Source organism: Ambystoma mexicanum, chromosome 8 (assembly GCF_040938575.1).
Source record: "Ambystoma mexicanum isolate Mex_15411 chromosome 8, UKY_AmexF1_1, whole genome shotgun sequence".
Taxonomy (NCBI): domain Eukaryota; kingdom Metazoa; phylum Chordata; class Amphibia; order Caudata; family Ambystomatidae; genus Ambystoma; species Ambystoma mexicanum.
The window spans coordinates 768,525,870-768,538,126 of record NC_090929.1 but is presented as its reverse complement, the minus strand read 5'-3'; positions in this window follow the sequence as shown (position 1 = coordinate 768,538,126).

Below are 12,257 nucleotides of genomic sequence, written 5' to 3'. Positions count from 1 at the left end.
GACAGCACGTCAGAGTCTCATTGCGTGTAATTGGACTGCACGTCAGTGTGTCATCGCGTGTGATTGGTGGAAATGGCCCTACACGCAGAAGTGACAAAGCGTGTAATTGGTGGAAATGGCCCTAGCGCGTACACGCCGCGTAAGTGACGCTGGACGTGTGGGCCTGTATAAAAGGTACGCGTAGAACACCATTTCCTTGTACGTGCTTTTCGTGGAGAGCGAGTGGGTGAATTCTGTACTTCTTGTCGTTTCACACGCGATTTTCTTCACGGCGTTTCAAGTTCGTATTCCCTGTTACCTCTGACAGCTTTTTCTCTTTTTTCACTTTAACTGGTTTACCTGGGCCTGTTCCCTCAAACAGTGTTCCCTACTACTGTTGTCCTGTCTCCTCAGACAGCGTACAAATCTTCTTTTGGCGGGGGTGTTGCCAACCAAACGCGCTCCTTTTTCACGCTTTTTTATCTGGCAGACGGTGAGTCACGCACGTATCTAACATCTGTGCTTGCCCCGTGTGTAGCCTACCCCTTCAGAGGTCATTCTAGGCTGCGTGTGACACGCATACGTTCATTCTTGTGTTACTGGGTGCCACAGCGTAGTGCAGGTTTTTCTTTCTGCACACGTGGTCTAGGAGGGGTTGCGTGCACGTCATCTCCCTTTTTTGGGGCTCCTGTGCGTAGCGTGACCCGTCATCTTTCCCCAGGGGTTACAATCAGCCTTGCAAGAGCACTAGGGTACAATTACCATCTGGTACCCAACCCCTTTGACCCCCAATTGCCCAGGACAATATTTTACACCCACTCCCATACGCACATTAACATCAGTGGCATGGCTGGGAGGCGAGGATTCCGTAAGGGTGGCAAAGGTGGAAGAGCCACAAGTGGTGGCCGTGGTGGATCCGGTAGGGGACGTGGTCGTTACTTGCAGGGTGAGCCTGTCCCCCCATGTGTGGAGGACCAGTCAAGGGCACCCATAATCCCCCCCCCCTCCCGTTGAGGCTGATGTGGCTGACACCATCCATGCTCAGCCCTTGTTGGACCAGCCCATTGTGGCACCAGACCTGGCTGACTCCATGGCTGACTTCCAGGTCAGCAGGCCTATGACACGTGCGCTGGTGCACGTTGATGTCACCATGCCACGTGCATCTGTGGCAGCAAGCTCATCTGCTGCACCAAGTAGGCAGGGCGGAGAGGCTGCAGGGGCAGCTGCGGCTCCATCCACCCCAGCCCTCACACACCCAGCCCGGACAGTGTCGGTCCTAGTCAATGCTGCTGACATTCCCCCTGACACCATCATACTAGAGCCAATGCCTGCACCAACTCCCATGCTGAGTGTGCAATCCCACACTCCTGATACAGAGTCCACCAGGGCTCCTGCCCCTAGTGTCCAGAGCGGCGCAGGACACTCAGGATCACCACCACCTTCCAAGCGGAAGAGGAAGAGTGCTCGTCCGGCACAGGCTGATGCCCCAGACACGGCTACACAGTCCGGCCCATCCAGGAAGCCCAGCTTCACGGATGACGAACTGAATGCACTTGTCGAGTATGTGTCCGCACATGACAACGAGATGGTCATTGTTGCAGGATCCAAGACCACACCTGCACAACGCCAGGCACACTGGCAGACCGTTGCGGACATCGTAAGTGCCCTTGGAATCGTGAGGCGCACAGCCAATGATTGCTATAAGCGCTGGAATGACCTAAAGCGCAGGGCAAAGAGTAAGCTGGCCTCAAGTCATGCCGCAACTCTAGTGACTGGAGGTGGGTCTCCAGTAGTAGACATGGAACTCACTCCACATGAGTCAGTCGCTGGGACCTACGTCACGGAGGAACAGATCCAAGGCGTGGGAGATTTGGCTGATTACGAGGCATTGTCCGGTGAGTGCACATGCATGTGTGTGTCATCCATGTGCATGGTGTGTGTGAGGGCTTCTGTTTGTGTGACAGGTGAGAGTGTGTGCACCTGAGTCGTATGGGTCAGCCATGTGCCTCATGCAATACGTCCTGCACAGCTGCATTTGGCCATAGCAGTATCCCTTCTGCCAACAGTAGACATCTAGCCCAACTGCACGCCAGTTGCCCTTGAAGTGTCACCCTGCCACAACATTGTTGCCTGATTTTTCACTGTTCATTTAGTCAGATAGTTTGCATTCCACCACTTTTACTAGGCATGTCGCAGTCCTCTAGTCACATGTCTGACATGGCTATGGTAAAGTGGAGTGACTTTGTTACCTGGATATCATTTGTTCAAACATGTCCCTGTGCAATTGCACCATTTTGGACTGGCAGCTCCAGGTGATGAATCTGACCTGTTTGAATTAGAAAAGCTATTACATGCGGGAACTGGACTGAATGAATAGGTGCTGCCCTCCTCTCCATCTTCACTCAATAGCAATGGTACATGCCATCTGTGTGATGGCATGTGTGTTTCACCTGCCAATCACAGGCCAATGTGTGATGCCAGTGCCAGGCAGCATGCAGAAAATGTGTTCATCTTCTATCTTGGTGTCATCAGTGTGTGCCATTTGCCTGCCCTTCATACGCAGTGAGGGTGCATGCATGGGAGGGTTTTAGTCATGTGGGACATGTGTCAAACAAGTACTGGTTCTCTTGCTTCTCAGCCCTCATTGTGTGCCGTGGTGCTAATGCCTGTTTCCATTTCTTTGTTTTTATGTCTTTGCAGGGGAAGACGCACCTGATACTGCTGGGGTTGTGGAGATGGTGCAGACCCAGGAGGGGTCCGAGGGCCGACCAACCACCAGTGAGGGACGTGGTGTGGTGGTGGGTGAGAACCCACAAGTGCTGCAGGTCGTGCTCTCAAGGGGTGTCTCTGGCTGCACCTCCCCCGAGCTGTACTCAGGTGTTGATTCGGATGAGACCTACGTGCCGTCGCAGGTGAGTGTTCCAGGGAGGGATTCTGTTCTGTCTCACCCACCTTCACCAGGGTCAGAACCTTCAATGGGGATGTCAGTGTTGGCAGCTACGCCTTTGGTGGTTATGGATGCAGGGTCACACTCCGCGACATCTGATCCTGTTCCTGGGCCAGCAGATCAGAGGGGGAATGCAGTCCTGCAGCCTCAGGCAGTGCCGGCACAGCAAGGCGCAATTCGCCTTGCCCCAGACAGGTGTGGTGCCCGCCGACGTGGTGGCCGTACGCCACCTGGCAATACCGCATGGGAGCAATCCATTTACGGTATGGCAACCCAACAGGCAGCATCATCCGAGATGATGGCTCAGGCCATGGATAGGGTGGCCACTTCCATTGTCCCCCCTGAAAGGCTGATGGAGCGACTAGAGCAGGCAACCGACTCCATCTTCCAGTCACACAGGGAGGACATGTTGGGGTCCAACAGGGACAGGCGGGCGGCACTGGCGACTCTGCAGGAGGCCATCTCCATTGAGTCCCAGGGCCACAGGGAAGCCCTGAGGCAGGAGCTCCTTCACCTCAGGACGACTCTTGTTGAGCTTGAGGCTTCAACACACCAAAGGACAGAACAGCAGCTGGAGCGTCTCACCCGTACGCTCTCAGCTGAGATGCAGGCAACGAGGGTGGAGGTCCGGGCATCCCGTGAGTTGTTGCATGGGGACCTCCGCACACTCATCCTCCAGAACCAGACCTACCACACCCGCATGCTTGCAGCCATGGAGGAGCAGACTAGGGCCTTGCGTGGGCTGCCTCCCATAGTGCAACCACCTCCGGATGCAGCTGCACAGGGTGATAATAGCGACAGCAGTGATACTCCCACAATAGGGTAGCCGTGTGGGCCATGAGCCCATGGAGGTGTTTTATTTTCCCAGGATCCACGCAGGTAGGTTCTGGTGTTCATCCTGTCCTCGGACCTCCTGGGTGGCCTCCCCAACCCCCCCGGGCCCTTCAATGGCCATTTTTGATTTTATTTTTATTTTTATTTTTATTTATTTTATTCCCTATTTTTTTGGGACGATTTGTTGGCTTCCGTGGTTCCTGTGGGCATACGCTGCATTGTGGCTGGGCACATGCAGGCTTGTAATGTATTTGGTTCCGATGCTTGGGTTTGAGTCACACACACCCCTCCTGCTTCCCGTTTCCATGGGCTTGCAAAGGGTGTGCCCAAGTGACAGTGAATTACACAGTGACGTTGGACTCCCATGAGCTGTGTGGGCAGTCTGTAGTCAATACTGTGTATACATTCCTAGTGCATATTGCTGTTCTGTTGTACACTGCATGTTGCATTGATGTGTAACTCATCTTCTGTGTCTATCTCCCAATTTGCAGGTCCCTTCCTCATGTCCACACAAGGACCTCTAGTCTGGAGATGTGGTCCCTGTTGGCAGCAGTGCACCTACAACTCTACATGGCGCCAACACTGCACAGTTGGTAGTGGTGGGAGTGCAGGCATTTCCAGGTGGTGAGACTACTAATATTTAACATTAGTGATGTCATGTTAATGGTAGTACGTGCTCTACTTTGTTGTTGGTCAGGCATTACTGTGAGCATTTCAGGTGTTGCAAGTTTCTAATAGGGACACTGTACATTGTGACCCTAGTGTCATGTTGTGTGGATTACTTTGTTTACCTGCAAATAGCATGACATGGCACGGTGTGTGGTGTGGCGGTGCTGGGGTTGGGTTGGCTGACATGGCACTGTCCTCTTGTTGCATTTTGCAAGTGGGTGTTCATTTTAGCTGCTTGATTCTGTAACTTCTCAAAACTGCATTGGTGGTGTCTGTGTGGGTAGGGATGCACACATTGTGACACTTCCAGGTGAACAATCTCAGGCTGATATGGTTTTCACGGTTCTTTCTCCAGACATTCAGGATCAGTGTCAGGTTGAGTCATCATTGATTGTCAGATGGAATGTGCCAGGGCAGTGTGCACTCCACAGGGGTGTGATTTCTATGTGAAGTAATTAGCCACTAGCTGTGTACGGGCTGCCTCCCCCCGTGCCCTTTCCCCTCCCATGTGCAGCGGCTGTGCATGTGGTTGGGGATGGGGGGCACCACCATGTCCACGGCCAGGCCCCGGCGTGTTGCAACGTTGTGCAGGACACATGCTGCCACTATGGTCCTGCACACTACTGGGGGAGCGTACAACAGCTGCCCGCCAGAACGGTCAAGGGAGCGAAAGCGTGACTTCAGCACTCCGAATGTGCGCTCCACTATGGCCCGGGTTGTAATGTGGGCTGTGTTATATCTTACCTGGGGTGGCGTGGTGGGGTTCCGAATTGGCGTCATCATGTGGGGGCTGAGAGGGTAGGCACTGTCCCCTGTGGAGGTGGTGATTGGTATCATTGGTGGGGTTGTGACCTTGCTCAGTATCTGACAGGCATGCATGTGCAGTGGCATTCATACTCACCAAGCAGCCATGTATCGCCATGCCGCCCAGCTTCTAGGTCCCGGCTTAGGGTGGACATTCGGTAAATGAAGCTGTCGTGGGTTGACCCGGGATAGTTGGCATATACTGAGGTGATGATTCCCTTGGCATTACATACTACCTGCACGTTGATGGAATGCCAGTGCTTGCGGTTCCTATAGATGTGCTCAGATGCCCTAGGGGGATGTAGAGCCACATGGGTGCAGTCGATGGCAACCAGGACTTTGGGGAATCGTGCCACAGCGTAGAAATCCAGGGCGGCAGCATGCCTTTCTGCAGGGGTTCTGGGCAGGTATATGTGCCTGCGGACTGATGGGCGTGCAGTGATGATGTTCAAGACCTGGTGTAGGCAGCGTGACTGGGTGGCCTGTGATACACCACCCACAATGGCACTTGTCCGCTGAAATGATCCAGTGGCTAAGAAGTGCAGTACATTGAGGACCTTCTCCAGGGGGCTGAGTGCTTGGGAGCACAGGGTGGGTGATGTGAGGTCATCCTCCCACTCACTCACCAGGTCCAGTATGATGTGTGGTGGAAACCTGTACCTCCCATGCACCTGGTCATCAGGCATCCCGAAAAGGCTGGTTCTGGGTGTGAATATTCTGGCCCTGACTATCCTCCTCGTCCTCCTTTGGTAGGCCACGCCCACTGCTGCTAGGAACGGTATGTTCATCCTGGGTCTGAGCTTGTTATTATTTTAGCGTGCAAATTAATGCGTTGCGCGTGTTGTAGGCGAGCGTGTGACCCGCGCACCCCTGAAATCCAGTACCCAGTCCAATAGCGTGTGGAAATTCCCACGCACACCGGGATACAGGTGCGCTGACGTACTTGCGTGTGTAAGTGTCCGCGCACACATGATATACACGTACATAGGCCAATCGCGTGTACGCGCACTATAGTCCAATTACACGCGATGACACCCTGACGTGCAGTCCAATTACACGCGATGAGACTCTGCCGTGCTGTCCAATTACACGCGATGAGACTCTGACGTGCTGTCCAATTACACGTGATGACACTCTGACGTGCAGTCTTTCCACGTGTGCTCTGTCATCACGTGCTGTGTGGGAAACACCCGTGCGGGTCACGTCACAGACGCACTTACGCGCTGAGTGCCTTTGGTCCAATAGAATCGCGTATGCGTGCTGACGCACTTACGCGCTAAGGGCCTTTCCTCGGTTTTCACGCTGACGTGCAGGATTTTCACGTGCCAAATCACTCTGTACCAAGCTGGCCACGCGTAAGCACACAGAAGACCACGCTCCTGCCCAGAAGGCCGAACTACTGCCCCCCAGAGCCCCGAGCACGCTCCCACCTGCCATCTGCTGCTGCCTGACTGCCTGCTGCCCACGTGCACTGCCATTTGCTGCCTGCACATCAGCCAGGGGTACTGTTGCTGTGACCACCCCTGCTGGAACCGAAGACTCCCGACTGGAATTCCATCGCTACACAGCCCAGCCCCAGGACCCAGTTGCCCACCCACTCCTGCCTCTGGGGTTGTCATGTCGGGGCAAACACCATCTGTGACCACTGGCAACCCCCGGCCAGAGAGGCAGAGGGGCACCAGCTTCAGTGCCACCGAAGTTGGTGTCCTGGTGGAGCAAGTCCTGGGGCAGTATGATGCCCTTTTTGGAAGTTCCCGCGCCGACAAGGAAGGACGGACTCGGATCTGGACTGACATCGTGACTGCCATCAACGCGGAGGGGGTGGCAGTCTGGGACTTACAACATGTCAGGAAGCGCTGGGAGGACTTCAGGTCCAGGACCCTGAACAAGGCCCGGCGCCTCTTGAAGGCAGCGGATGCCAAGGGGCGCCAGGGCCACTTGTCGGAAGAACAGATGGGGGTCCTGGAACGCATATCCCCAGCGCTCCACGTCCATGTCCTAGAGAAGCAGACCCGTCTGGAGTCGAGCGGTGAGTGTACATGCATCCTGATTGTGAGCAGTGCGTGTGGTGATTATTCGGCATTGTGCCGGTTGCACATCTGTTTGTATGGGGTCGAGTATGGGTGGGGGTGTACAGGGCCGTGGGTCTGACACATGCGAGGGCTGTAATGTGTGAGACATGGATGGTGCTTGTGTGTGTGGGCTTGCATGGCAAATGCAGTTGTGCGTGCACACATGTTTGGATGAATGTGCATGTAAGTAGACATGTCCGTGATGTCAGGCATGTATGTTGTTTTCGGCTGCATGTATGAGCACTGTGTACATGTGCATGTGTGTGTATTTGTCAAGGGTGCAACAGTGATGCAACATGGATGCATGTGACTGCGGTATGTGGAAGCCTGATTGGCAGATGTGACATGGATGCCCGTCTGAACAGTGCGACACTTGGCAGAGGTGTAGACATGCATGCAAGTGTGGTGGTGTGTGTACATGTGTGGTGCACTTCCTGTGTTGCATGTGATGTCTGGCTCCCCTTTGGCTGCTGCTGCTGTTGTATGTGTATGGATGGTGGTGGCAGTTGCGATATGGCTGTGGTATGGCTCATGTGTGCGAGTTGCAATGACATGTGTGTTGGGGATTGTGATGACATGTCTGAGGTTTGCCAATGCCACTCATGTGCAACTGTCATGCGTTTATGTGTCCATTGTACAGTGCCCTGATGCCTGTGTTTTGTTTCTCCCTGTCTGCAGAGTCAACTGATGAAGAGGGCGGAGAAGGTGCTGTGGAGCACAGCGGCGGGGATCCGACCGCCAGCCGGAGACGCAAGGCCCGGCTCCCCTCCCGTGTTGTCATCTCGTCGGGGAGTGAGGAGTCCGGTGCCGCGTCCCAGGCCGCAGCTGCCGGGGGGAGGTCCAAGTGGCGGAGGTTGCAGTTGGACTCCTCGGCAGCAGAAGGGGCAGCTGGGACCCCACAGGGCCCAACAGGGGAAGATGGCAGGGAGTCATCCAGGTTGGTGGTGGGTTTGGTGGAGGAGGAGGCCGTGCAAGCACCAGAGACGGGGTCTGGAGTTGGGGATCCCACTGTTGCTAGTGGTGCAGTCCAGGACCAGGGACAGGAGGCAGCACAGGCGGCCACGGAGGTGCCTGTGTGCAATCCTGTCCCCGATCCTGTCCCTGCATCATCTTGCACCAGCAGGGATGCCTACGTCCAGACCCGTTTTCAGGCAGGGGATGAGCTGACGTCAACTGGCCTTCCTCTGCCTGCGGACGTGGCCATCCAGGTCCGGGTTGAGCCTGTCCTGGCTGGTGTGGCGTTGCGTTAACGGGCCATGCGAGGTGACCTGCAGTCTTTTCATGGAGAGACTGCACGTCATCTCGAATGGCTCGTTGACCACGTCAGCCTGCTGTGACAGGTCACCCAGGCCGGATTCCGCTGTCTGATGGGGCTTGCTTCGACCCCCTCCTCAACTGGACCCCCTAGGCGCCAGTCGTCCTCTGTGCCATCTTCCCACCCATCAGTCACCTGGGTGCCCTGTGGAGCTGCCTCTGACGGTGCGGCCAGGCTGGTGGAGGAGGCATCCCTGCCACAGTCGGGAGTCGGAGGTCCAGCAGGGGTGGCCACATCAACAAGTGCACCCCAGCCGGCGGAGGATGTGCAGGCAGCAGGAGGCAGTGCACGGGCAGAGGCAGAGCAGCAGCAGCAGCAACATGGTGGGAGACATGAAGGCTCGGGGCTTTCGACATCGGAGGGGCAGGCATCGGCCGGAGGGCAGGGGGACCCAGGACAGAGAGTGTCTTCGTGTGGCAGCGGTTGGGCCACGCCATAGGTGTGGAGCGGCGGCGGGCGGAAGAGGCGCGGCTCACAATGGTCAGGGCGGAGAACTCCATGCGGAGGGCCCTGAGGCGGGCCGAGTGCCTCGAGGCAATCCGCAGGGGGTTGGAGGAGGACACGGCGTCATCCCTGCGGACCCTCGGGGCCATGGAACTGGACCGCCTCCGGGACATCGAACAGGAGTTCGATGATGCCCTGGCCCGGGACACCACGGAGTGAGCCGCTGGACTTGCCCGCCGCCTTTGTATATAGTTCTTTAGTTTTAGGTTTCCTTTCTTTCTTATTATGATTTGGAGTCGATGGACACTGCTCCACTTTTTGTATATAGTTTATTTTTAGGTAGGTTTTTTAGTAGGTTTCCTTTGTTCAGTTGGGCTCATGGACCCTTGTTAGTTTTGTACATAGTTATTTTTTGCATGGAGATTTTTTTACATTTGACTTTGGACATAATTTTTTTGGATTCTGATTTGCAGTTTTGTGTTTTTATACGGACATGCAGCTCTTTTTTTCACATTCACATTGTAGTTAGTTTTCTTTCTTTAGCATTCTTTGATTTTTTTCAATACAATTTTGTTAGCATACTTCACTGTGTGGTATCATCTCATTGGTTTCATGCATGTCATGTTGTGTGTTTTCCCATTCAATTGCAACCATTGTGTGTGACGGACATGGGTTCATTAGCTTGATGAACATTGGGGGTGTAACATGTGATTTCCATTTCCATGTGGGTGAATGGGTTACTTGGTAGGGCTTTTTGGCTGTGGAGGCTGACCATTACGCACATTATTGGGGATTGTGAGGACCTGGTGGGGGCTGCCCATGGTGGCAGGGGGGTGGGGGTGGTGGGAGACATGAGTGGGGGCCTGGTGGAGGGTGACCCTGGATGCTGGGGGGTGGGGGTGGTGGGAGACATGGGTGGGGGCCTGGTGGAGGCTGCCCCTGCACTGCTGGGATGTGGGGGTGGTGGGAGACATGAGTGGGGGCCTGGTGGAGGGTGACCCTGGATGCTGGGGGGTGGGGGTGGGGGTGGTGGGAGACATGAGTGGGGGCCTGGTGGAGGCTGCCCCTGCACTGCTGGGGGGTGGGGGTGGTGGGTGACATGAGTGGGGGCCTGGTGGAGGGTGACCCTGGTGGCTGGGGTGTGGGGGTGGTGGGAGACATGGGTGGGGGCCTGGTGGAGGCTGCCCCTGCACTGCTGGGGTGTGGGGGTGGTGGTAGACATGAGTGGGGGCCTGTTGGAGGCTACCCCTGCACTTCTGGGGGGTGGGGGTGGTGGGAGACATGAGTGGGGGCCTGGTGGAGGGTGACCCTGGTGGCTGGGGGGTGGGGGTGGTGGGAGACATGAGTGGGGGCCTGCTGGAGTCTGCCCATGGTGGCAGGGGGGTGGGGGTGGTGGGAGACATGAGTGGGGGCCTGGTGGAGGATGCCCATGGTGGCAGGAGGGTGGGGGGGGTGGGTGACATGAGTGGGGGCCTGGTGGAGGCTGCCCCTGCACTGCTGGGGGGTGGGGGTGGTGGGAGACATGAGTGGGGGCCTGGTGGCGGGTGACCCTGGTGGCTGGGGGGTGGGGGTGGTGGGTGACATGAGTGGGGGCCTGGTGTAGTCTGCCCATGGTGGCTGGGGGGTGGGGGTGGTGGGTGACATGAGTGGGGGCCTGGTGGAGGGTGACCCTGGTGGCTGGGGTGTGGGGGTGGTGGGAGACATGGGTGGGGGCCTGGTGGAGGCTGCCCCTGCACTGCTGGGGTGTGGGGGTGGTGGTAGACATGAGTGGGGGCCTGGTGGAGGCTGCCCCTGCACTGCTGGGGGGTGGGGGTGGTGGGAGACATGAGTGGGGGCCTGGTGGAGGGTGACCCTGGTGGCTGGGGGGTGGGGGTGGTGGGAGACATGAGTGGGGGCCTGCTGGAGTCTGCCCATGGTGGCAGGGGGGTGGGGGTGGTGGGAGACATGAGTGGGGTCCTGGTGGAGGATGCCCATGGTGGCAGGGGGGTGGGGGGGTGGGTGACATGAGTGCGGGCCTGGTGGAGGCTGCCCCTGCACTGCTGGGGGGTGGGGGTGGTGGGAGACATGAGTGGGGGCCTGGTGGAGGGTGACCCTGGTGGCTGGGGGGTGGGGGTGGTGGGAGACATGAGTGGGGGCCTGCTGGAGTCTGCCCATGGTGGCAGGGGGGTGGGGGTGGTGGGAGACATGAGTGGGGGCCTGGTGGAGGATGCCCATGGTGGCAGGGGTGTGGGGGGGGTGGGTGACATGAGTGGGGGCCTGGTGGAGGCTGCCCCTGCACTGCTGGGGGGTGGGGGTGGTGGGAGACATGAGTGGGGGCCTGGTGGAGGGTGACCCTGGTGGCTGGGGGGTGGGGGTGGTGGGTGACATGAGTGGGGGCCTGGTGTAGTCTGCCCATGGTGGCAGGGGGGTGGGGGTGGTGGGAGACATGAGTGGGGGCCTGGTGGAGGGTGACCCTGGTGGCTGGGGGGTGGGGGTGGTGGGTGACATGAGTGGGGGCCTGGTGGAGGCTGCCCCTGCACTGCTGGGGGGTGGGGGTGGTGGGAGACATGGGTGGGGGCCTGGTGGAGGGTGACCCTGGTGGCTGGGGGGTGGGGGTGGTGGGTGACATGAGTGGGGGCCTGGTGGAGGGTGACCCTGGTGGCTGGGGTGTGGGGGTGGTGGGAGACATGAGTGGGGGCCTGGTGTAGTCTGCCCATGGTGGCAGGGGGGTGGGGGTGGTGGGTGACATGAGTGGGGGCCTGGTGGAGGCTGCCCCTGCACTGCTGGGGGGTGGGGGTGGTGGGAGACATGGGTGGGGGCCTGGTGGAGGCTGCCCCTGCACTGCTGGGGTGTGGGGTGGTGGGAGACATGAGTGGGGGCCTGATGGAGGGTGACCCTGGTGGCAGGGGGGTGGGGGTTGTGGGAGACATGAGTGGGGGCCTGGTGGAGGGTGACCCTGGTGGCAGGGGGGGTGGGGGTGGTGGGAGACATGAGTGGGTGCCTGGTGGAGGATGCCCATGGTGGCAGGGGGGTGGGGGTGTTGGTAGGCATGCATTGTTGATCAGTAGTGCAAGGTGACATGTGGGTTGGCTGGGGGGCATGCCCATGGTGGATGGGCTGCCTGCGGGACATGGGCATGGGTGCACGGTAGTCCCCCGTGGTGTGGGCTGCCTGCAGGGTCCGTGGAGGTTGTGGAGCGTACACCTGGGAGGGC